Source organism: Sebastes umbrosus, chromosome 4 (genome assembly GCF_015220745.1).
Source record: "Sebastes umbrosus isolate fSebUmb1 chromosome 4, fSebUmb1.pri, whole genome shotgun sequence".
Taxonomy (NCBI): domain Eukaryota; kingdom Metazoa; phylum Chordata; class Actinopteri; order Perciformes; family Sebastidae; genus Sebastes; species Sebastes umbrosus.
The window spans coordinates 2,194,999-2,219,884 of NC_051272.1; the positions used below are offsets into that span (position 1 = coordinate 2,194,999).

The 24,886-nt window shown below is 38.4% G+C and overlaps 1 protein-coding gene, 6 non-coding genes and 1 pseudogene across 8 annotated transcripts in view; 7 read left to right on the top strand and 1 right to left on the bottom strand.

Moving 5' to 3' along the window:
• plxnb2b (plexin b2b) overlaps positions 1–24,886 on the bottom strand; it is a 294,038-nt gene that overhangs the window by 156,023 nt on the left and 113,129 nt on the right. For both annotated transcript variants that reach the window (XM_037767568.1, XM_037767567.1), the window contains exons 2-3: positions 16,588–16,648; positions 8,062–8,159 (exon numbers count right to left, since the gene is read on the bottom strand). The gene's annotated coding sequence lies outside the window, so the exon portion shown is untranslated. The remainder of the gene's footprint in view (positions 1–8,061; positions 8,160–16,587; positions 16,649–24,886) is intronic.
• On the top strand, positions 8,724–8,864 carry LOC119487715. The gene has a single exon (XR_005206768.1). It is a non-coding gene; the product is annotated as a U4 spliceosomal RNA (small nuclear RNA).
• Positions 10,398–10,539, top strand: LOC119487718. The gene has a single exon (XR_005206771.1). It is a non-coding gene; the product is annotated as a U4 spliceosomal RNA (small nuclear RNA).
• LOC119487716 lies at positions 11,111–11,251 on the top strand. Its single transcript, XR_005206769.1, has one exon. It is a non-coding gene; the product is annotated as a U4 spliceosomal RNA (small nuclear RNA).
• On the top strand, positions 12,568–12,709 carry LOC119487719. The gene has a single exon (XR_005206772.1). It is a non-coding gene; the product is annotated as a U4 spliceosomal RNA (small nuclear RNA).
• LOC119487717 lies at positions 13,281–13,421 on the top strand. The gene has a single exon (XR_005206770.1). It is a non-coding gene; the product is annotated as a U4 spliceosomal RNA (small nuclear RNA).
• Positions 14,805–14,960, top strand: LOC119487721 (annotated as a pseudogene).
• Positions 15,787–15,927, top strand: LOC119487720. The gene has a single exon (XR_005206773.1). It is a non-coding gene; the product is annotated as a U4 spliceosomal RNA (small nuclear RNA).

Below are 24,886 nucleotides of genomic sequence, written 5' to 3' on the forward strand. Positions count from 1 at the left end.
CATATGTTTAGGTCTTTTTAAGTAAGAAAGTCACAGATTTGTTTGACTCATTCAGGAAGCGAGGGGCTAAAAGTCGCTCTGATTTCGGATACGGGCCATATGTGTGCAAGTACTACTCGAGCGTGATTGGCTCTATCATCACCCAAGAGGTTACGTGAATAGCTTATTTTTGCCTTAGAGCCTAATATCGCGTAACACTGCAATTTGGCACGCTGAGTTTTCGTTGCTCCGTGTCACGCCTTGTTGTGTGGCTCGGTGTCAGATTTGTGAGTGATTTATGGGCATGCAAATGAGGCTGTCTGTTTGGGGGAGATGTGCTGCCTTTGCCCAGTGGGCCCTGGAGCGAAGACTTGGGACTGCGTGGGTGTGAGTCAGTCCCTAACTGCTGACACAAGCACAGAGCTGGCAGAGATTCACAGAGCAAGATGGGGAGATGGCCTTCACAGGTCTTCACATTGAGTGATGAGATCAAGGAGAAACTAGGCCAAGCCAGACAAGTGTCGGGCAAACAGACACCCAGAGATAGAGTGAGAGAGACAAACACTTCCCAATCACAAACAGAGCCGGGAGAGTGGAAAGTGGCGGGGTGGAGCCGAGTTGTTTTGGGTCTGAGTTCAATATGTCCAAACCGGTTTATCTAAAGAGTAATGCTGAGTCTTGGAACGTGCCAGCCCAGGGGACGCCGGTCGCCAGGAGAGGCCAAGTCACAGCTCTCTAAAGTGGAAAAGAAGTTCACTTTGTTCTACCAGATAGCTTGACTGTGATGACATTTTGATCAATGCGCCTATACCTTGCTGCAGCTTGCCTTTATGTTGCTTGAATAGTGATGATCTGTTATCATGCCGGTGTCAAACAGCCCCATTTGTCATACAGTGTCCCTCAGCAGGTCCGGACTGTAAAATGTTTTGACTATCAACACGTTATACAACCTAATTTATGACACAGCGTTTCAGTTGTCCATAATGATGTAGTGGTCATATAAGATTCAAGGTTCATAGTTCAGAGGCTGTTTGCCATGTGGATAGACTGCCCTCTGTTGGTGGCCGCTGGGATTGTCTCATCGACTAACAACCTCATGAACAAACAGATGGGCGACACACCTGTTCAGCATTTATAAGCTGTATAGAAACATTTAATAAATGGTTTATAACACACTGTAATAGTTGTACGCAGCTATAAGGACATGCACAGTATTTGTGTACAACTATAACGTGTCCTATGAAGACATATATTAATGCAGCTGTGTTTTACTGTATTGTCATTCATTAGCCTCCACTTATGGGTGCCCACAGGAGGAATTATAATTGCATTAATAAACAATAACTAGTATGTTATATCCATTTATTCAATATCTATATACTGATTATACATGCTAAATAGGGGTACTTAAAGTACAGTGTTGCCAACGGGATGAATTGTTAGTACACAGTGTGGTTACAACAAATGTACAAAATAACACTATTCTAGACAATCTAACCCAATACAACAACACTGCAACTTACAAATAGGTACATCAACACCTCTCTGATTTACAGATATTAAGGCTAATATATGTATTAGGGCTGTCAATCCATTAAAATAGTTGATCGCGATAAATCGCAAATTAATCACATATTTTTTATCTGTTCAAAATGAACCTTAAAGGGAGATTTGTCAAGTATTTAATACTCTTATCAACATGGGAGTGGGTAAATATGCTGCTTTATGCAAACTTATGTATATATTAATTATTAGAAATCAATTAACAACACAAAACAATGACAGATATTGTCCAGAAACCCTCACAGGTACTGCATTAAGCATAAAACAAAATGCTCAAATCATAACATGGTAAACTGCAGCCCAACAGGCAACAACAGCTGTCAGTGTGTCAGTGTGCTGACTTGACTATGACTTGCCCCAAACTGCATGTGATTATCATAAAGTGGGCATGTCTGTAAAGGGGAGACTCTTGGGTACCCATAGAACCCATTTACATTCACATATCTGGAGGTCAGAGGTCAAGGGACCCCTTTGAAAAAGTAGTAGCTAGCTAGTATGACATGGTTGGTACTAATGGATTCATTAAGTTTTCTAGTTTCATATGATGACAGTATCTTCACTCTAGCTTTAAAACTGAGCCCGCTACAACCTCTGAGGGATCTGCAGCCCATCGGATTTTTAAGAGTTAAAGCTGCAGTGGGTAGAAATGGAGCAAATAGGATTTTAAAAAAGTCATTTTTATGAAACGGTCACTATATCCTGACAGTAGTGCATTAGACAAGTAATGAATCATATGACATTTGGTAAATAACATACACCAGTTGGTCTTGGCTTTCATACAAGAATGCACTGCAGTCCCACAACACTCATTTCTAGTACAAGTGGCCAAAGTCAACACTGGGAATGTTAATAATAAATAGCTCTATGCATCTCATTACAAAAAAAAAAAACGGGAACTTGTTGTATTAATCTCCAACTTCTCGTATCAATCGTACCCTTGGTTGTGCTCTTGCTATGCATCTGTGTTGTCAGTATCTATCAGCCCTGTTATTTATTGTATCACCAGGTGAAGGTTGCCAGATATGCTGTAGTGGCAAACCTAAAGATGCAGAGATAACAGATGGAGCAGCTCGCAGACACAGGAAACTGTCATGGTGGTGAATGATAAAGGTGTGAGGAGAGACTCAACGGGGAGACAGAGGAAGGTTATTTACATCGTAAGGCACACTTTGATTTGAATGGCTTCCTGACCTAGCTAAGTGCACCTCCAGCTGTCAATATGACTTATAAGTAATTGCAGAGAGATGGAGGGAGGGATGTGTGAGCGGCCGAGCGATGGCTACTGTATGCAGGGCTCTGTTTCTCCGCCAAGGCATGTGCGACAAGGAGACATCAGGTTTGGCATAAAACGGACAGACAGGCTTATGGTGCCATTCTGACTCAGTCTGGGAATAACCACAAGCTGGGAATAGTAGGGTGGCAGCAGTGTGTGGGTTGGTGTGAACAGTCTGCAAGCATGTGTGTGTCAGAGAGAAAGAAAGACAGAATATTTGAATCAGATGTTTAAAGATGCTGGTTGAGTGTACAGTATATTACACATACTTACAATTTACATGTATATATTGTTTATTGCTGTGTTGCATTGAAGAGAGAAACTAATGTAACGCTGTCTTTGACCTTGAAGTTTAGGGAGAAACTAAAAGGCACCGTGAGCGACATTTGTCTTCTCTTATCAGATGTCCCCGTGCACTGGCGGAGCTGTCACTTTACCCAAGAAAAATGTCATTGTTTTCCTCTCCCTGCTCATAACACAATCTAATCACAGTTTGCCCGGCTCATCCTGTATTGTCCAGGTGGCCCCACTCTGAGAGGCAACAGAGGGACTCTCAGCATCAATAAATGCCCTTAACCAGCCTCATGAGATGTAGCACAGATTACACAATGGCCAACGACACTCATGTGTAGGTAAACAAATACCTCCTTGCTTGCACGTACTTTTACACAAAAGCGTGCATCATATCCCTATAGAGTCAGTAATATCAGTAAGAGGTTGTGTGTCCTTGACAAGGACTGTGAATGTGTGATTATAGCGAGAAAGCTGCACTGTGTGGTCTAAGCTGGATCAGCCAGTTGGCACCAACACAGTCTACAGACTTTACTGACAAGCTTACATTTCCCCCAAACCAAAGCAGTCTTACTTAACCTACTATGAGCCGCTCCACATGGTGTAAGATGAGTTAGATTGGGATCCAAGTATGACATTGATTTTTTATCTCTTTTTTTGAGCCCTGTGATTGATGGTTCAGGAGGAAAATAGCTCTCAGCATGTTGAAGACTACGGGCAGCCCACTGAGTCCCTTTTGGATGGGATGGTATTATGTGGGCCGCCCAGCAGCCTGTGCTGAACGGCGGAAACAGCTAAGCCATCTGTTTCACTCTATTTTCATCTCTCAGCCAACCAGCGGGGAGAGCCACGGCCCAAAGGGACTTCAACCGCTCTCACAAAGTCCTATTTGTTCAACAGGTCAAGTCTAAGCCTTGCAGTGAGGGACCACCAAACCAGTTCTAATTTATGGCGCGGCCCAGGTGATTACAGAACCACACACACCGCTCGACTGGGCAGAGCTGGTGATAAAGGAGAAAATACTAATACAAAAAAGTAATCAGGTGCCTCTGAGAATTAGAGGAGATTATTACTGTCACAGTTGTTAAATGACCATGTGCCCTCAAATGCGTTTTAAGCCAGGTTAAAGGGATCATCTTGTGAATTTAACTCGTGTTCGTGTGACGTGTTTCACAGGTTGAGAAAAGAGAAATTTGGGCTTTCCAGGTGAGGATGAAACAGAGGCTGGCAGGATTCATATGAGATTACTTGGCGCAAACACGGTGTAATCCCCTTATCTGCGTACTTACCTGTCCCTGACAGTGATCCAAGCCTACCTCTATGAACCTCATTGGCCTGACATTCTGGCAGGAGCAAATCCCTGTCTAATTTGTCAGCCCAGGCAGCTTTAACACCTGGCATGTCAATGCTTATCTGCTGAGCACCCAAAAGCACCTGCATTATCCCACTGAAGCTCCACAACAAGTGAAAGGGCTTCTAATATCCACACAGCGAAATTACAGTTTGTGTCATACCGGAAACGCACAATGTGCATAGTGCATACCATTACTGAGGGCTTATGGCCGGATCAGAGTACACGTACAGTATCAGACATCCCCCATGTAAGCATTAGCATTTCTCCTGGTGGTTGGCTCCTAGAGGATTTAGAACTCATAAATGTCTTATTATTTTTTGTTTAATGAAAGGTCTAGCATCTGTTACTATTACTGAGTTATTATATCCATTAAAGTGGAAGTAGGCAGAATGTTTTTGGCATCATTGGGCAAAAATTACATGGTAACCTTTCAGCATATTGTAATTCAAGTGTTCTGAGAGAAAACTAGACCTCTGCAGACTTTGGCCAATCACAGATCATTACAGAGAGAGAGCGTTCCTACTATAAACATCTTGTAGTGCACGGTTTAGCTGGTGGGCGGTGCTTGTTAATTCTTCAACAGATCTCAACATGGCTGCCGGGTCACAAACTTTCTCATTTTACAGCTAAACAGTACACTACAAGATGTTTCTGAAAACATTTGAGGAGAGAAATAGGCATTACAGTAACAGAGTATTGATTATCATTTGATCAGCGCTGTCTAATTTGACCGTTTGATCGGAGTTTGCGAGTGATTGACAGCTGCTCAGAGACGGTAAGATTGGTTGTTTTCCTCCGGTTTGTAAAATCTTACAGATGCCATGAAGAGCTTCAGGGATGGTGTATTTTTGTAGGCCAAACAGGAAGTTAGGAAAAATTTATGATACTTACACATTTTGTTCAGCAAGATAATCACCACAAATGAACACCACTTTATGATTTTTGAAGTGTGAATGCAGTCGCCAAAGCTAATGTTTAGCTGTAAACCAACTACACCCCGGTTGCATGAGAGTGAGTATACACAACGAGGCTGTAAAGGAGGACGGGTCGGCGTGATGACGTTTAAGTAGTCTCATTTAGCCACTTGTTAGCAACCGCCTTTTTAAAGACATATACAGGCTTCAAAATTCACAAGTGGAGAATTTATTACAAACAAAACGTTATAATCTCTTAAATTTGTGTTAACCACAGACCTTATTTCAGGCATCTAACTAAAAACCCAATCAAAAAACCCATTGACTTGCAGACGAGGGAACTGGAATGTGTTAAAATGCTAACTCATTTAAGGGTTTTATGACTCATTCCTGTAGCACTCTATTAGGAGCACCGGAGGACACCAGAGGACAGAGGCATATGATTTTTTTTCAGATTACCTGTCTCATGTACTACTTTCAGGATATAGTTTTATAAAAATAACTTTTTTTAAATTATTTTTGCTCCAATTCTATCCACTGCTGCTTTAATGTCTCATTATTTTTAAATTAATTTATTATACCCATTAAAACTTTACAGTTAATCCCTAGATCCAAACTGTGTTTGTTAATCTGGGCAGGATTATAGGTGTTTATTTTGTCTTTTTTTTCTTGCGTCTCTGAAACATATGGCTCTGTAACCTTTAATAAAAATGTTAAATATTGAAATGAGAAGATGAAGGGGAAAAAGAAGGAATACGACAACCGTTAACAGGTAAATAATTGGCAAAAAAGCAGGAGTCACGACTGCTAAGTATACGGTGCAGTTTACCTCTTTAAATCTTTCTCAGGGATATTAAATATTCAAAGACATATGCTTCCATGGTTGACAGTCTAAAGTCGTCTCCGGCCTAGTTAAAATTAATGGGCTTCTGCAAACATGGAATTTGTTTAAGCAATATATTATGAAAGGCAATCCATTACAGAGCCCGAATAATAGCACCAGTGTGAAAACGAAGAGTCGACGCGTTTAATCAATTTCCGGTCCGGACATTTTTCATTCCCGTTACACAACCTCAGCATCACCGTGAAACATCTCTCTAACAGGTACTGACAAGGTGAGGTTACTTATCACCCTGAACGCCCCTGTATGGATTAATCACTTTGTGTTTTGGACTCTTTGGAGACGAGTTTTTCTTCTTAAAAGTTCTTCAACAGACTTTTTATGGAAGCTAAAGCAGCGAGCAGGTGAGAAAAGTTCAATCTTGAACTTGTTAAGGTGAGGGAAGCTAGTATGGCAAGGTAGCACCAGACTACATTCAAAAAAGCTTAATTTTTTGCTGCTTCATTATCTCTTCCCAGCCAACATTTGTATGTGGGGCCCATGTGGGTAGTAAATGGGCTGAAAAATGGGCCCTATATGGGATTGTCCATGGGTTCCATAATGGCCCCGTGCCAATTGCCCCTTGTGGGTTTCATGCAGGAGTACACTGGGTGTTATATGGGCCCAATCTGGGTAAAATAAACCAACTAGTTGTGGGACCAACTTAGTTGATCAAAGTGGGCCCCAGATAAGATGCCCATTTTGGCCTCATACCAACTTGGTACCCAGGTACCCCCAGCATAACCCATGTGGGGCCCACATAACCACGTTGGCTGGGTTATGATAATTCTAAAGGTATCTGAAGGTGATTAATCGTGTCAGTTAACGGTAATTATCCCAAAGTTACATAAGCATTCTGCTGAAGGTGGTAAATACCCCGGATGTGTGCAACGTTAACTTTGGTACTTCATTAACACAATGTTTTAAGATGTATATAAGATGTGTAACGTACATATGTTCTGGACATGCAGATGCCTGGAGCAATACTGGAGATCTATCCTGGACATCATTTAAAGGATTGTGCAGTCGGAAATCCCAACAACCCGAGACTGACACTACTGGGGGACCACTCAGTTTTACCAGTCAATCTGAGGGGCAATATTAGCTTTATCAGACTAGCCCTAATCGCGGCTAGTAAATGTATAGCCATTCGCTGGAAAGATGAGGAGCCCCCTAGTGTATATTTTTGGCTTAAAGAGCTCTCATCATATTTACCTTCAGAAAAGATTATGTTTAATCTCAAAAAGAAACCATGGCTCTTTGATAAATGCTGGGGTGACTTTGTAAATTTTTACATACTAGTACTTCTCTTAATGGTGTTGTCCATGGTCAGACCGTTTAAGAGAATACACTGCACGTATATAGCTTGTCTATCTCTTCTACTAATATTACTTCTGTAATTCTCTCTCTTTATTTGTTTTTACTTATTTATATGTGTATGTATGCATTTGTATATGTATATATGAATATATATGTTCTTTCTTCCTTTTCTATTATTTTTTTACTTCCTCCTTTTGTTTCTTCTTTTTTTAAATGTATATATATATATATATATATATATATATATATAAATTTGTATTTATTACAATTGTGACTACTGTTATTTTGTTATCATATATGCTAAGTTTATTCATGCAATTATCTTACGTCGTTTGTGGGAGGAAAAGGGGTGAAAAAAACTCAATAAATATATTGTTAAAAAAAAAAATGTGTAGCGTTGTATATTTTGTCTGGAAGTAGTTTATATTACACATTTGGTTGTTTATAAATCAACTGGCCCTCACGGGGATAATAGAGCAGGTTTTACCCTCAGGGTCTATGTCGACATCTGGTGGTGTTTCAGCAGCAGAGCCTCGTCGAGGAGCCATGATGAGCAGGAAGCTGTTCTCTAAGTCGTTTGAAATGCTGTTAATAAAGAAGTAAAAAGCATGAATTTACACCATACTTAATATATATTTACAGAGCAATCTCTGTTTTCTGTTGTAACACTGAAACACTTCGTTTTTACCCGAGTCAGTACTCCCAAACAGGAATTCGCGTTTTGAAATCCGGTCAGACGAGCCACCGTAGACTCGCCAACTACAGTTGCATTTTCCTTCAAATATATTAAAATACACACTTTAGTGTTACTTACATGCTTAATATATATATGTATGCAATATTACAGCTTATATGCCTTTTAAAATGAACGAAAAGTGTCCGTTAGGAGCGGGGTTAACATTATAATGAGTGTATGGGTTAGATTCTATCCCATGATGCATTGCGCCACGGCAATAACTATAAATATATAAAATATATTTAAACTTAAAACTAGTAAACTACAGAAAGCTGCAGGTTGTGTTGATAAAATGTGTGTCGTCTTTTATTGTGCTCAGATGGCAGATTGATTGTCTATATTTAAGACTGAAGCACCGTAACTGAACACCGTATGTCGCAGAGTAAGTGCCCTCTCTCTGCTCAGAAATAATCAGCTTTGCGCAGTGGCAGTATCGTAGCCTATGAGGTTTATCCGAGGCGCGATTATTGCTAGTTGAAAACTTTACCCAATACCCCGCCTTGACGACTTGAAATATAGTCGGCAATGGCAATTTTTGACGGTCTCTAAGGAGACTGACTATACTGTTCAAAATGAAAGAATTATGAAAAAGAACGAAGCTCTCATGCTCACTGTAATTGTCGCCATGTTGGACTGAATGTTCTGATTTTATTAATAAGATTCACTCGTTTGACACAGGTCATTTTCGGTAGAGTATCACAATAGAATATAACTAATTTTGTTTTTACTTTTGTAAGGCACTTTTAGGCGCTGACGTTACAATGGAACGAACAACTGACTTTCACTTCTTGACAATATATACGATCTTTGTTACTAGCAGATTAATGTGTACTCCTATGTTTGTAATGCTTTTATAATCTGCCACATGTGGAATTTGCACATTGTTTTACTGCCTCATTTAATTTAACTTAATTTTAAAGTAAAATTGTAACTTGTACACTTTGCTAATGTGTGTATATATATATAATTTTAATTATATATATTTATATATAAATATAAACATAGAATAACAATAACACACACATATATATATGTGTGTGTTATTGTTATTCTATGTTCATATTTTATATTTTCTAAACTAGTTGTATTAATGTAGTATATATAGTGTATTCTAATATATTCTTTATATCTATCAATCTATCTATCTATCTTATTCTTTGTTTTCACTTATTGTTCTACAAATCCCCTCTTAATTTATATACTTATTTTTATGTATGGATGTACCTACCTTACTGATAATCTTTATTGTTTATATAAATATGAACATAGAATAACAATAACGCACATATATATATATATATATATATATATATATATTATTGTTATTCTATGTTCATATTTTATATTTTCTAAGATAGTTGTATTAATGTAGTATATATAGTGTATTCTAATATATTCTTTATATCTATCTATCTATCTATCTATCTTATTCTTTGTTTTCACTTATTGTTCTACAAATCCCCTCTTAATTTATATACTTATTTTTATGTATGGGTGTATCTACCTTACTTATTATGATCTTTATTGTTTATATTTTGTTTTATTTGCACACTGTATATTTGCCACTTTGTACTGCAGCTGCTGCACAACAATTTCCCTGGGGATAAATAAAGTTTTATCTTATATTTAAACGTGTGTGTATAGCGTTTTATACAGGAAGTATACGAGGTGATTCTGTATTTTTGAACGGTTCTATGAAGCATTATCAGGCCGAAATAAAGATGTGCTACTCTGGCGACTTCAAGTATGATAACTACTTATTTTGAACCTTCTCAGTAAAGTATCTTTAGTCTCATCCAGCCCCGTCTGTGGACCCGAAACACGGATATAGTAAGTCCCTCCTACAATCACTAAGTATGCAAGACACACCCAGAATCCCCAGCTGACCCGACACATAATAACGTTTATTCTCCTATATAAACAATAGCATGGTAGTAACACTTTAACCACATATAAGTGCAATTAAACGGACTTGTTTTACCAAACAACACTATTTAAAATCTGTATGCAGCCATTGCAGCATGTTGAACCGTAACAGAGAGGGGTGAGGATCTGATAGACTTCCCCAGCTGTAGCCCTCTATCGTTAGCTTTGCGCAGTGGCAGTATCGTAGCCTATGAGGTTTATCCGAGGCGTGATTATTGCTGGTTGAAAACTTTACCCAATACCCCGTCATTGACGACTTGAAATATAGTCGGCGATGGCAATTTTTGACGGTCTCTCCGGAGACTGATTTCTCTGTTAAAAACGAAACTAACTGAATGAACTGAACTCTCACTGAGACAGAGTGACTGTTTCATGTGACCAGCCAGTTCATTGTGCTGTATCTAAATAGACATGTTCTTGAATGTAAGTTTTTTTAAGAGTGGGTGCACTTTTATCTGTATTGTGTATTTCAGTGTAATGATTAGGGGTTTTATGAGTTTTATTTTGGGGGCATTGTAGTTGTGATACTATTATGTTTAGTTTCGGTTTGTTCTGTTATCTCTACATGTTGTCTCTGCTCTTAAAAACACATACACCATAAAACATCACATCAGCTGCTATACCTGTCCCTTTATACCTACAGATCACCAGCTGACCTGCCAGATAAATAACGTTTATTCTCCCATATAAACAATAGCATTATAGTAACACTTTAACCACATATAAGTACAATTAAATGGACTGTTGTTACCAAACAACACTATTTAAAGTCTGTATACAGCCTGATTTGTTTCAGTCATTCAGCAGCATGTTGAACCGTGACAGAGAGGGGTGAGGATCTGATACACTTCCCCAGCTGAAGCTCCTCCTCGTCAGCTTTGCGCAGTGGCAGTATCGTAGCCTATGAGGTTTATCCGAGGCGTGATTATTGCTAGTTGAAAACTTTACCCAATACCCCGCCTTGACGACTTGAAATATAGTCGGAAATGGCAATTTTTGAAGGTCTCTCTGGAGACTGATAAACTGTTTAAAATAAAACCGAATAACTGAACTATGTACCTCCTGAGACGAAGTGAAGATTACATGTGATCACAAAGCACAAAAGTTGTACTACACAAAGATACACATTTCTCTGTAAAAGTCTAATTTTTAGATGAATCAGATGACGCATCTTATTTTTATAATTTCCTTTAATGACAGATGTTAGGATCTGGACACTGTTTTATTTGTTCTGCATTTTACTGCAGTGAGAGGCATTGATTTAAATCCAGTGACAGATGAGACCTCAGTCTCTCTCTCTGTGTTTGAACACTATGAAGTGTAAGTGGCAGAAAATCATCTGATGTCAGAGGAGAGATGAGGAGTTTTGTTGTGAAACAACATTTTGAACTGAGCTATGTTGGTTTTTGAAAAAGCTGAATTAAACGGATTTTATATGTATCAAAATCAAGTTCTTGAATGTGAGTTTATTCCAGGAGTGAGTGCACTTGTATCTGTATTATGTATTTCGGTGTAATAACAGGTCTTGTGAGTGTTTTATTTTGGGGCATTGTAGTCGTGATACTATTATGTTTAGTTTGGTTTGTTCTGTTGTCTTTACATGTTTTCTCTGCTCTTAAAAACTAGTGATGGAGAGTTGAAGCTTCATGAAGCTTTCCAGCAAATTGGTTCGAAAAGTTTTCATTTCTCTAGGCTTCATGTGCACGAAACCACCTGGTGGTCAAAGAGTGTAAAACAGGCAGATATGATCTTAACCATGTAATCTGTGATGTACTGTATTTTGCGCCAGTAAAGGCTGTTGGGAATGACTATAAACAATGAAAAAATTATATATTACCATGTAATCCATTTATATCTATATAATATATAATATAATGCTTATTTTCTAGTAAGTATATTATGAGTATATAACATACATGTATAATAAACTGGAATTGTTTCGTGAGTAATGCATCTTATTTATCCATATTTTAGGGCATTGTAGTCGTGATACTAATATGTTTAGTTCGGTTTGTTCTGTTATCTCTACATGTTTTCTCTGCTCTTAAAAACACATACACCATAAAACATCACATCAGCTGCTATACCTGTCCCTTTATACCTACAGATCACCAGCTGACCTGGCAGATAAATAACGTTTATTCTCCCATATAAACAATAGCATGGTAGTAACACTTTAACCACATATAAGTACAATTAAATGGACTGTTGTTACCAAACAACACTATTTAAAGTCTGTATACAGCCTGATTTGTTTCAGTCATTCAGTTGAACCGTGACAGAGAGGAGTGAGGATCTGATACACTTCCCCAGCTGGAGCTCCTCCTCGTCAGCTTTGCGCAGTGGCAGTATCGTAGCCTATGAGGTTTATCCGAGGCGTGATTATTGCTGGTTGAAAACTTTACCCAATACCCCGTCATTGACGACTTGAAATATAGTCGGCGATGGCAATTTTTGACGGTCTCTCCGGAGACTGATTTCACTGTTAATAATGAATCTAAGTGACTCAGCTAAATTCTCACTGAGACAGAGTGACTGTTTCATGTGACCAGTCAGTTCATTGTGCTGTATCTAAATAGACATGTTCTTGAATGTAAGTTTTTTTAAGAGTGGGTGCACTTTTATCTGTATTGTGTATTTCAGTGTAATGATTAGGGGTTTTATGAGTTTTATTTTGGGGCATTCTAGTCGTAATACTATTATGTTTAGTTTCGGTTTGTTCTGTTATCTCTACATGTTGTCTCTGCTCTTAAAAACACATACACCATAAAACATCACATCAGCTGCTATACCTGTCCCTTTATACCTACAGATCACCAGCTGACCTGGCAAGATACATAACGTTTATTCTCCCATATAAACAATAGCATTATAGTAACACTTTAACCACATATAAGTACAATTAAATGGACTGTTGTTACCAAACAACACTATTTAAAGTCTGTATACAGCCTGACTTGTTTCAGTCATTCAGCAGCATGTTGAACCGTGACAGAGAGGGGTGAGGATCTGATACACTTCCCCAGCTGGAGCTCCTCCTCGTCAGCTTTGCGCAGTGGCAGTATCGTAGCCTATGAGGTTTATCCGAGGCGTGATTATTGCTAGTTGAAAACTTTACCCAATACCCCGTCATGACGACTTGAAATATAGTCGGAAATGGCAATTTTTGAAGGTCTCTCTGGAGACTGATAAACTGTTTAAAATAAAACCGAATTACTGAACTATGTACCTCCTGAGACGGAGTGAAGATTACATGTGAACAAACAGTACAGTGTGCTGTATCTAAATAGATCATAACGCACAAAAGTTGTACTACACAAAGCTACACATTTCTCTGTAAAAGTCTAATTTTTAGATGAATCAGATGACGCATCTTATTTTTATAATTTCCTTTAATGACAGATGTTAGGATCTGGACACTGTTTTATTTGTTCTGCATTTTACTGCAGTGAGAGGCATTGATTTAAATCCAGTGACAGATGAGACCTCAGTCTCTCTCTCTGTGTTTGAACACTATGAAGTGTAAGTGGCAGAAAATCATCTGATGTCAGAGGAGAGATGAGGAGTTTTGTTGTGAAACAACATTTTGAACTGAGCTATGTTGGTTTCTGAAAAAGCTGAATGAAACGGATTTTATATGTATCAAAATCAAGTTCTTGAATGTGAGTTTGTTCCTGGAGTGAGTGCAGTTTTGTCTGTATTCTGTATTTCAGTGTAATGGTTAGGGGTCTTATGAGTGTTTTATTTTGGGGCATTGTAGTCGTGAGGTTTAGTTTCGGTTTGTTCTGTTGTCTCTACATGTTCTTTCTCTGCTCTTAAAAACGAGACTGACATTCGTTTTATATTAAAAATGCCATGGTCTTATAAACATTCGTCTTTCTATCAGAGAACGTTTATCTGTCCAAGAAGTGAAAGAGCAGCAGAACTACACCACCACCGTACGTCACTGAAACGTCCGAATAAAAAGTAAAACAAAAGTATTTATACGATTTTGTCATATTTTACTGACATGGCCTATGTTGAACAATAAAATAATACAAATATAATAAGCGTTTTCAGTCCAAAAAGGCGGCAGCGGCGGGAGATTCATCTCTTTGCTTCTTTACTCTTTGTTCCTAGTTTAACTGAGTTGAGGGGGGACCGTAAACAAAGACGGACCGAAGGCTACGTCATTTCCGTTTATAACCTCTCTCAACTGATGTGTATTTTATTTATTTAACTTTATTATGAGGCGAGTTTTATGTTGGATTGTTTATTCATGGTGTTATTGTTATTGATTACAAGTTCCTTCAAGTTTTGTACCACAAATTATAGGATTATAAATCAGGACATGTCTGTGTTTTCTATTATTTATCATTTATCTTCTGTATTTATTGTGTCTATATATGGAGATACATTTGTAAAGTATCCTTGTTTTTTTCTCTGGAGATACATTGGTTTATATTTCTACATAATTATAATGTTTTGTTATAAACTGGTGTACTTCAAGCCTCACCCAATGCTGTTAACACCATGACAGAGAGGTGGGCTGACAGGAGACAGTAACCTGATGTTTACAGATGTGTGCCAGCTTTGCTCAGTGGCAGTATCGTAGCCTATGAGGTTTATCCGAGGCGTGATTATTGCTGGTTGAAAACTTTACCCAATACCCCGTCATTGACGACTTGAAACATAGTCGGCAATGGCAATTTTTTCAAAGTGAAACCAATAAGTTCCAGAAGCACATAATATTTCATCTAGAACATACAGTATATAATATAATTATAATAATTTTCCACAATACATTTTCTTAATCCACTCTATTTGTATCACTATATATATGTGCATGCATGTCACACTTATTATTTAAGTATGTTGTACTCTGCAATGACAATAAAGGAATTCTGTTCTATTTATCCCAAGTTCGTATAAAGTAAGTGAAGTGTTTTGAAGTTATTCCTTAAGATTTATTTGAGGTGCTTGAAATATACTTCACTCCTGAGTGTATTACACTTTCTATTTTATACATTTGCCTACAAAGCTCTAGTTTACTACTGTTATCTTTGATTGATAGACATCAAAGTATTGGCTCATAAGGGGTTAATACTAGAAAAAAATGTTGTGTTTTTAATAAATACATTTTTACAATAATATGCAGAATTGTTTGTACATTGAATCTTTATTTATTTGTGGTGATCATTTATCACACTTTATTAGTATTACTTTGGGTCTCCATAGTTGACATTTGTTCTCGTTCTGTATAGTTTTAGTGGAGTCTGCAGTCCCTTGTAGAACAATAGTGGTTTACTTCACTGTTGAATTTAATGTTTGACAGCTGTTGGGAGTTAACATTTTAGATGCTTTTTAAAAATATAAATATATATTGATAAAGCTCCAGCATTTGTCTGTCCTCACTCTACTTGTGAGAGTTATTTATGTATATACTGTACATTATATATAAAGTAGATTTCTGGTGCATGTATGCATTTTTTTAAGCCACACCCCTGTTAAAACCATGACAGAGAGGTGTGCTGACAGGAGACACTAATGTGGTGATAACAGATAATTGTTATCTTTGCGCAGTGGCAGTATCGTAGCCTATGAAGTCTATCTGAGGCGTGATTATTGCTGGTTGAAAACTTAACCCAATACCCGCCCTTGACGACTTGAAATATAGTCAGCAATGGCAATTTTTGACGGTCTCTAAGGGGACCTATTTCTTGTTCAAAGTGAAAGCAAAAGTTCTAGAAGCAGATAATGTTTCATCTAGAACATACAGTATATAATATATATTTATAATCATTATCTACAATACATTTTCTTAATCTACTCTATTTTTATTACTATATATGTGCATGCATGTCACGCTTATTATTTAAGTTTGTTGTACTCTGCAATGACAATGATTAATTCTAATTCTATACGGTCGCTAAGGGAGACTGATATGCTGTCAAATAAATCCTATAACTTTTAGAATAGTTTGACAGTTAGATAGAGAATAACTTTATTGATCCCGAGGGGAAATTCAAGTTTCCAGCATCACAGTTCCACAGTGCAAAACATGTTAGTAAAAAGGCACAAGTTAATAGTACAAAGTACAAAGTATAAAAAATATACCAGATATAAAAATAATGCGGGATGAGAACTGAGGTAGAGAGTTTTTTAAAAATAGACTAAAGTGCAGAATAAAGCTGTTCATTATTGGTAGAATACAGTAAAACCAGTCTGTAAAGGTGCAGAGTAGAGCTGTTTGTGGTGTGCAGAATTAAAAAATATCTCAGTGTATTAAAGTGCACTGTGTGCATTATTATCTGTCCTGCAGACCGTGCATGTATGCATTTTTAGTCACTTCTATGTACATGGAAGCCTTACCTTGTTTTCCACAGTAGTCTGGTCACGGTGCGGTGTGCTTGCTAGACCAGCAGAGGGCACTCTGTAACAGGATATGAGACGGTGAATGAGAGGAGAAAATAGACTGTGAAGTAGAGGAACATACATTTTAAATCTTTAAACATGAGTCAGTTTGTTTTCTGTGCCAAGTGATAAACAATTAATAGATGCATTTTAAAGATATTAATCAATTAGGTGTTGGAGTTCTTGATGATGATTGCTGCATCCTGAAAGAGTTTGTGCTCAATAGTCTCCTGTGATTGAGACTGTCTTTCTAAAGTGAAAGAAACAGTCCTGTTTTACCACCCCGTAGAGAAGCGTAATTGCAGTGATCTCTGATTAGAAGCAGGGTGGGTGTTAGGCAGTCACAGGGGTGAGGGGTTTAATCAAGTCAGTCTTTTCATTAGGCAGATGAGCTCAGAGCCTCTTGTCACCCCGTGAACTCTCTCTCGTACATTCTTGCTGTCATGCAAGCAAACTTAATATTCTGACTTTCTCACACCGTCCGTACTTGTAGCTGTGATTTGGTCGACATTTCTACCTTCAAAACTGTAGCTCTCATTCACAAAACAGTAGATATTTAACTGTAGAAAACTGCACCAAGGTCAAGAGTACTTCCTAAAGTTGTATTGCAATATTGAGCTGCAACGATTAATGGATTAGTTGTCAACTATTAAATTAATAGCCAACTATTTTGATAATCGATTAATCATTTTGAGTATTATTCCAAATTCCTTGATTCCAGCTTCTTAAATGTGAATATGTTCTGGTTTCTTTCCTCCTCTATGACAGTAAACTGAATATCTTTGAGTTGTGGACAAAACAACACATTTGTGGACGTCTTCTTGGGCTCTGGGAAACCATTTTCTGACATTTTATAGACCAAACAACTAATCGATTAATCGAGAAAATAATGGACAATGAAAATAATAGTTAGTTGCAGCCCTATTGCAATACAATCCATTTAATTATTCTAGCTTGATAATGCATTTTGGTCACATTCGGTTGCATCGGGGTTACTGCTTTCTATATTCATTATAAGTCATTATAATCTGATACATTATCATAACCAATGTCAGTAGACCTCATGTAAAATTAGTTTTAAGTGTGTTTTCATCTACAATCTTACAGTTAAAGGTACAGTGTGTAGGAATTGGTGGCATTTGGTGGTGTGGTTGCAGATTGCAACCAAACTAAATACCCCTCCGCTCACTCCTCCCTTTCCAAGACTGCAGTAATGTGAGCCACCGTGTGCAACACCGTGGTAACGCCGTTTGTCTCGCTCAGAGGCCATCCTTACTATAACACTACTTTAGGAGCAACAGAAGTCAGACGGTGGCTGGCGGTACCACGGTTTTGCACTCTCCAGCTCATGTTACCTCAGTTTCACAAGCGTGTCGGAGAGCTACGGTGGCCTTCAGGTAATGTAAAAACATGAAAGTCTCTCTCTAGAGCCAGTGTTTGGTTTGTCCAGGGCTCATTCCAAGCTAACGAAAACACAACAACTCTTAGTTTCAGTTGATTATACTCTAATGAAAACATAGTTATTAATATTATATTCCATTTCGGTTAATAGATCTCTGAAATATTGCCCACCGTTCCTTTAAAATGTATTTTATTATTTATGTTTCTGAGCAATCATGCATTTTGCCAAAAGTTATCAGAAATGTCATTACTCTGGGTTTAGTTCAGTATCAATAATTAATCAGAGGTTCAGATAGCCTATTATGTAATGTGATTATTGTAGTCCAGCTGCTTCTAATATATATTTCCTCCACTCTGGTAATCAAATTATGGGGGGCAAAAATCGGACCATGCTTTTAGACAAATGTAGAATTAGGTTGTCTTTATCAAAGGTGAAACTAAGGCTTTGAAGAGTGATTCATATTTACATAAATTACCTGCGGCTTTTGCATTTAATCTTCATTAAGTATATGACCACATGATACACTCATGATACACTGAGCATTGATCAGGCCGCACCAAACGGAGATTCAGAGTTGCCTGTGTGAGGTCCTCTTGACCTGCATACGACCCAGCGTTTTCTACATGTTAAGATGCACTCATGGTACTCAGACAAATTATGCAAGATAAGCAGGAGTTTTTCGTCCCTCGTGTCACACTTGACATCTCTCAAACTCTGACCTTTCAGATCTCACTGACAGCTCTTTATCTGTCACAAATGAAATGGAAAGATATGGCTTTTGTTCTGTGTAAGCGACAGCTGGAGACTTGCCAAACATAAACAAATAAATTGCACAGCATCATAGGACTAGTTCCTAGGTAACCATGTGACAGTGCCGACAATTGCTATGGAAACCAGCGTTTCCTCTCTCTCTCTCTCTTCTCTTTCTCTCTCTCTTTCTCTCTCTCTCTCTCTCTCTCTCTCTCTCTCTCTCTCAGTTCTTTTGGGAAATGTGTGAGAATATTTCCTTTCCTGTGAATTGGTTTTACTTTCCAGGTTTGACAGTTGTGGAGGAAGACACCGTCACGTCATAGAAAGTAATTTCCCCTCATACTCTGTACAAGATGTACAATACATCTAGACAGGTTTCTACACCAAATGCTATACACCAGGGAAAAACCACAGTTGATAATAAAATGTCACTGGTGGAGCTGACAAAGCATTCTGAAATATTACCACTACTTTTGTGCTTTACCGTGCAATTAAATGCCCAGCTTTCAAGCGTTTCCTCCAACTAGTGTATATGAAAACTGTAATTATCATGAACAACATTACAAATGAAGACGTGTTTCAAGATCAGAGTAAACAAAAACTAGTTTTAATCATTTTCTTTAGATCTTTTGTTCAGTGAGCTAATTTGCAATCTGCTTTGCAGCAAGCCTTTTGTTGTGATCCTGTTTGTCACAAATCCAGTTACAACTCGATGCTTCAAATGGAAAATAAGGCTTCTCTTCAAAGACGGAGACATCACAGCCTATTCTATTAAAAAAAAAAAAAAAAAGCAGGTGCAAATATAAAAGAGATGCTTTGATTTGCGGCCAATTATGGACATCCTTGTTGCATCACCTTTATGTGAGTGCTCTTCCTCTTTCCTCAGAAGAATTAGCCCATTATTCTTGGTGGATAACCAGAAATGTAGAGATCACATGAATGAACAGAAACCTCAAAAGTTATCAAGTTATTCAACACACCCAATTAAACTTGTTCTACCCCTCTAATGCCATCTCGCTCCAAATCACCGCGCGGTGTACGAGGGGTTGCCCCCAATTAGCTGCCTCCTGTGACACCCTGACACGACGCTGCATCGTGATTGTGTTTCAGCTTCAATTACTTTCAAAACCCTTCAGGCAGAGGTGATTGGTCCGCTCCGCTCTTTACTTCATCTTTCTTTGCTCTGTTTCCCCTCCTTTTGATTGGAAGGGGGTGTCAAAGCATAGTCCATCATGTTTAGGAATAAAAGAGCCGCAACCTGTAACGATTATCGTTATGTTTTACTCGGTGCTTGGCAGCTCGGTGCAGAGGAAACAGATGAAAGCTTCCACGTTATTTAAACTTAAAGGGGACATATCACGCTCATTTTCAGGTTCATAATTGTATTTGGGTTTCTACTAGAACATGTTTACATGCTTTAATGTTCAAAAAACACTCTATTTTTTATTTTTTCTGAACCTTTATTCACCCTCTGTCTGAAACGCTTTGTCTTAGCGCCTGTCTCTTTAAGCCCCCTCCCGAAAAAGCCCAGTCTGCTAAGCAACGGCAATATCAACGTTACTGTCGGCGTCTAGAAGCCACAGAGGCTAACAATATAGCAAGCTACCAAGTGGGTAACATAATGCAGGAAATGTAAAGGCATAATGACAGAGGAAAAAGATGAGGCCGTTGGGAATATCAACATTTTTCTCGGACATATTATAAAAAAATGACAAAATTACAACATATTCACTTATCATCCACCGAAAAATGAACTACCATGGCCTCCGCCATTTCTGACGTCAGCAAACACTTCACAACTCGGAGCTTTCAGAAACTTTCCACCTACAAGGTTGTGAATACGACAAGAGGGGCGCGTTCATTAACACGGTAAATACGACCCCATTTCAAGGCATTATCACAGCCAAAACAAAGGCATTATCACATGCACCCGAGTCTAAAAGGTCACACAGAGTCAGTAAAATTTCATTTACATTTTTTATTTATGTTGGCAATTTAGATTTCCCCTGCTTCACAAACGACCTGTCTCAATAATAAACGAGGTAGTCTGATTTCACTATAAGAATCAAGTAAGTTACAGTACATTCAATGTTAAATTATGGACCATTGTAGGAACATTTCAGACACTTTTCATGGTCCAATCCTGCCGGGCATTTCCATTTTTTTATCATGTGTAAACCCGGGCTAATCCTTCTAATTAGCTTAGCAGACTGACGATGGATATTCACACAGTATAACTGGGATGTAATTGGGATGTTCACAACAGAAGTCTTCTACATTATGTTGTTATAAGGCCTCTCCTGCGTGTTGAAATGAAGTCAGGATATCAGTGGTATGAGGAGTTAATATACTTTGCAGTTTGATGGAGATAGGGATGCCCTGAGCTGATCCCAATAACCAGTATCAGGGCTGATCTGGGCATATTTTAATGGATCTAAAATAAGTTCATAAATCCATATGTGAGTGAACTTCACATCAATTTCAGGAGCCGTATTCCTGTAGTTAAACTTTTATTCATATCAATAATTTGAGCGTATTAACTTTATAGTTTAGAATCAGGACCTTCAGTATGATGGGCCAGATTTAGAAGTCTACAGCTATTATTTCAATGTTCCATATACATATTTTATTGGATCAAATTTGGTATAGGCAGTATTAAAAGACTTTGATCAGGGCCAAAATAAAACTTGATCAGGATATCCCTAGTTTGAGATCTAAAGTGTATGTTGGTGTGTGCTGGCATGTTCGTTTCTACACATGTTGTTAGAAAGGGGAACCCCGGCCCCGGCAGAGCCCTGAAAGCCGCAGGCTACTCTCTCAGAAATGGCTTTTTAAAAGGTACCAGTCTCCCCTGTTTCCTCAGGATCCAGGTGCTTTTAATTGGATTTCTTTGACAAGATTATTTCCTGCTCTGAGGCCAAGCTTGGATAGTGTGTGGTTTTAACAAGGGTGCCTATATAGCCACTTTAATCATAAGTAAACTTCACAAAGAACTTTGATTTGATTGGAAATTACAATTTGACCAAACGTTGACCCCCCTCCATCCTCGCTAATGGCACAATTCGTTGTAGTCCTCCATAAAGCCTGGTGAGACTTCAAGTTGTATGTTGTGAATCATCAAGTCTGACACACATGTTGTATATCTCCATGTAATAGCTTTGCAGCACTTCCAGAACCACTTTGCACAACCATCTTCACTAAGGTATGACGTAAAACCTCCAATGTGTAGACAGCATAAAAGCATTTATTCCCTGGGCCCCCTCAGCCCTCCGAGGTATTCTGACCTTCTTAAATGAGACAGACTTAAGGAGGAGCGTCTACTGAAGGCAGTGGGTTATACCAACCAGCCCTATAATCCCTTAGAAAATCATGGCTCCTTGAAAATCCTATTATAACGACAGAGCAGCTCCAAGCTGGCTCAAAGCAATTAGTCAGAGGAAATGAGCAACATTTATCTGTCTAAATGGGCGCATGAATTCATAAAGACAAAGAATAAGATGGTATCGTGCCAATTTGAATGTTTTATTGTTTAGTATAATTGTGCTTGGCTATTTGGTGCCCATCAAAAGACAAGAGGCTTTCACAAGGATGATTAATACATTAGTTTTAATAGTTACCGACCCAATACTTATTATGTGCTGTAAAAATGTGCTCTAAAATGAGTGCAGCATGGTTAAAAAGGTGGGTTATTTATTGAATTTGAATTGGCAGTCTGCTAAGAGGTGGTCGTCCAGTTTGAATGCTTTAGAAAATGCTCAATTAGAAAGATTTATGCCATTATTATTGTAGCGAGTCAGTGAAATCCAAGTGAGCTGCTGACTTTAGCCAGTTTCAAACAGCCTGACAAATTTAAATATTTATAAAGAGCATTAAGTTCACTGTTAAAGCAAGGTTTAAAGGTGTTATTGATAACATTTTTGCAGACGAATAATTAAAAAAAATAATACATCCACAGAGCTTTTAGAAAGGTGCAGAATAAAAGTATAGCGTATCACATTTTACAAAAAAAAACCTGATTGTGAATTAATCATTTAAAAAATGTTGACGGGTCCAAAATGAATGTTTTGTTTATCTCTGTGGAAGATGTCTGACATCACGTTTGGTTCCCACTTCTAACGAGGCTTGTAAACCAATAGTATAATGACGATGGTGTCACGTGGTATCTCTGTGTCGTCATTGATCGAGTTGCCAGCAAGTGTGGTGAAAAAACTAGTGGACAACCAAACCTGCTTCAAAACGGCAGATCACAACGTCCACTTCTTATATACATACTATGGGAAAAAAAACGGATAAATGGCTGAGTTTGACAGTAAGTGTCCAAGTGCTCAGTGATAAAGGAAGCTGCTTCGATGCCTTGCCTTGCCTTGCTGACATTGGCATCTCTATCAGGCTGCAGAATACGTGAATATTTACAGTCGCATCAGGTGACAACTGACATTAGCAAATATTAGCCGTATTAGCTTAATCGTCCGAACAACAATAACCCATAAAATTACAATTCAGCATATTTAAACAAAACCTAATGTTAGCATTAGTGACTTGACAAGTCTCACTCCACTCCACCATCAAATATACAGATTGTACAACGAACTGGCAACCCCTTGTTGTGAAGTGAATGCACTGGAACAGGGGAGTGTGACATCTAGTGTCTGAATGTTATCAATGTTATCAATAGCACCTTTAATTATATCTTTGTCAAACACAAACAGCCTGTTCATGATAAGGTTCATGTAATTTAAAATGGTCACCCTGTGAGATATTAATTATGTTGAGAATTTGACGGCCTATTGTAATTGATCTGTCTTAGATAGCATTGTGTTGTAGTACTGCTGAGAGGCTCTGCAATAACTGAGCGAGAGCAAAGTTTGAAGTGAGATATAGGCCACTTTTCTCAGGGCTCAGCTGGGAAATTTTAACAAGGTACAGGGTTTTGATGTTGGAGTTGATTAAGACACTACGTCTGACTCCACTCCGGTGTCATGCCCTCCATGCTGTGTCTCATCTGTTCTCCTCACGTCATTTGTTAGAGCCAGATAAAAATGGGTTCTGGTGTTGCTTGCACTAATCTAACACCATACGGGTTTTTTTTAGAAACATTGGGGAGTTGAGTAAATTGAAGTGTGAGATCCCTACGCTGCTAAACTTCAAAAGTGTCAAGGGTGAAAAAGTTCTGAATTAAGACAAATGCATGAGTAATCATTGATCCCTTTTACACCTGGAATCAAAATGCATCTCGTATCCAGACTGTTTCTAGATATGATTTAACCTGATTACATTTACACCTGGTATTAATATGTGTCTCCAGTGTCCACATTGAGATCCCATTGAGATCCGATCACTGTCTGAAAGGGCTGAGAAGAAGGCTGCTTACACACGGAGCTTGCAGCCGGGCTTTCAGAGTGTGTTTTCAGGTCATAATGTCTTATTCAGCGTTTGGTTGTACTTAGCTCCACCCTCTCGTGTCACTTCTGGTTGCAAAAAAACAAGATGGCGACGGCCAAAATGCTGAACTCAAGGCTTCAAAAACGGCAGTCCACAAACCAATGGGTGACATCACGGTGACTACGACCACTTCTTATACATAGTCTATGTTTTACTGTTAGGTGTAAAGGGGTCTTTTGATCTACTTCTCAAGCACTGCAACTCAAGCAAGCTTCTGGATGTGTTTTTTTTATTTTTAAAATAGGTAACAGTTTGCACAACTAACTTCAGCCAAGTAAAAACAAACTCCTACATTAAACATACTAATCTAAATATAGTGTGTTTTAACAGGTTTGACTGGTGGTGTTATTGGTGCAGATGTTTAGGAAGCTTCTACGAGTTGAGCTACTTTAAAGAAAACGCTTGAAAGCACCAACTGTAAAGTAATTGTTGCTGCCACTTATTAGCTTCTGTGAAGGGCTACTGTGCTCCAGAGGCAGAGATAAATATTACACGCAGTTTACTTAAATAAGCCATTATTCCCCACCAAAAGGAACTTCATTAGTGGCAAAGGAAGGGAAGCTGTTTCAAGAGACTAGATGTCCTTGCCAAACAGTACGTTGCTATTCCTGCCGCCGGCGTGCCTGCAGAGAGTGTTTTACACTGCGGGGTAAGTGGTTAACA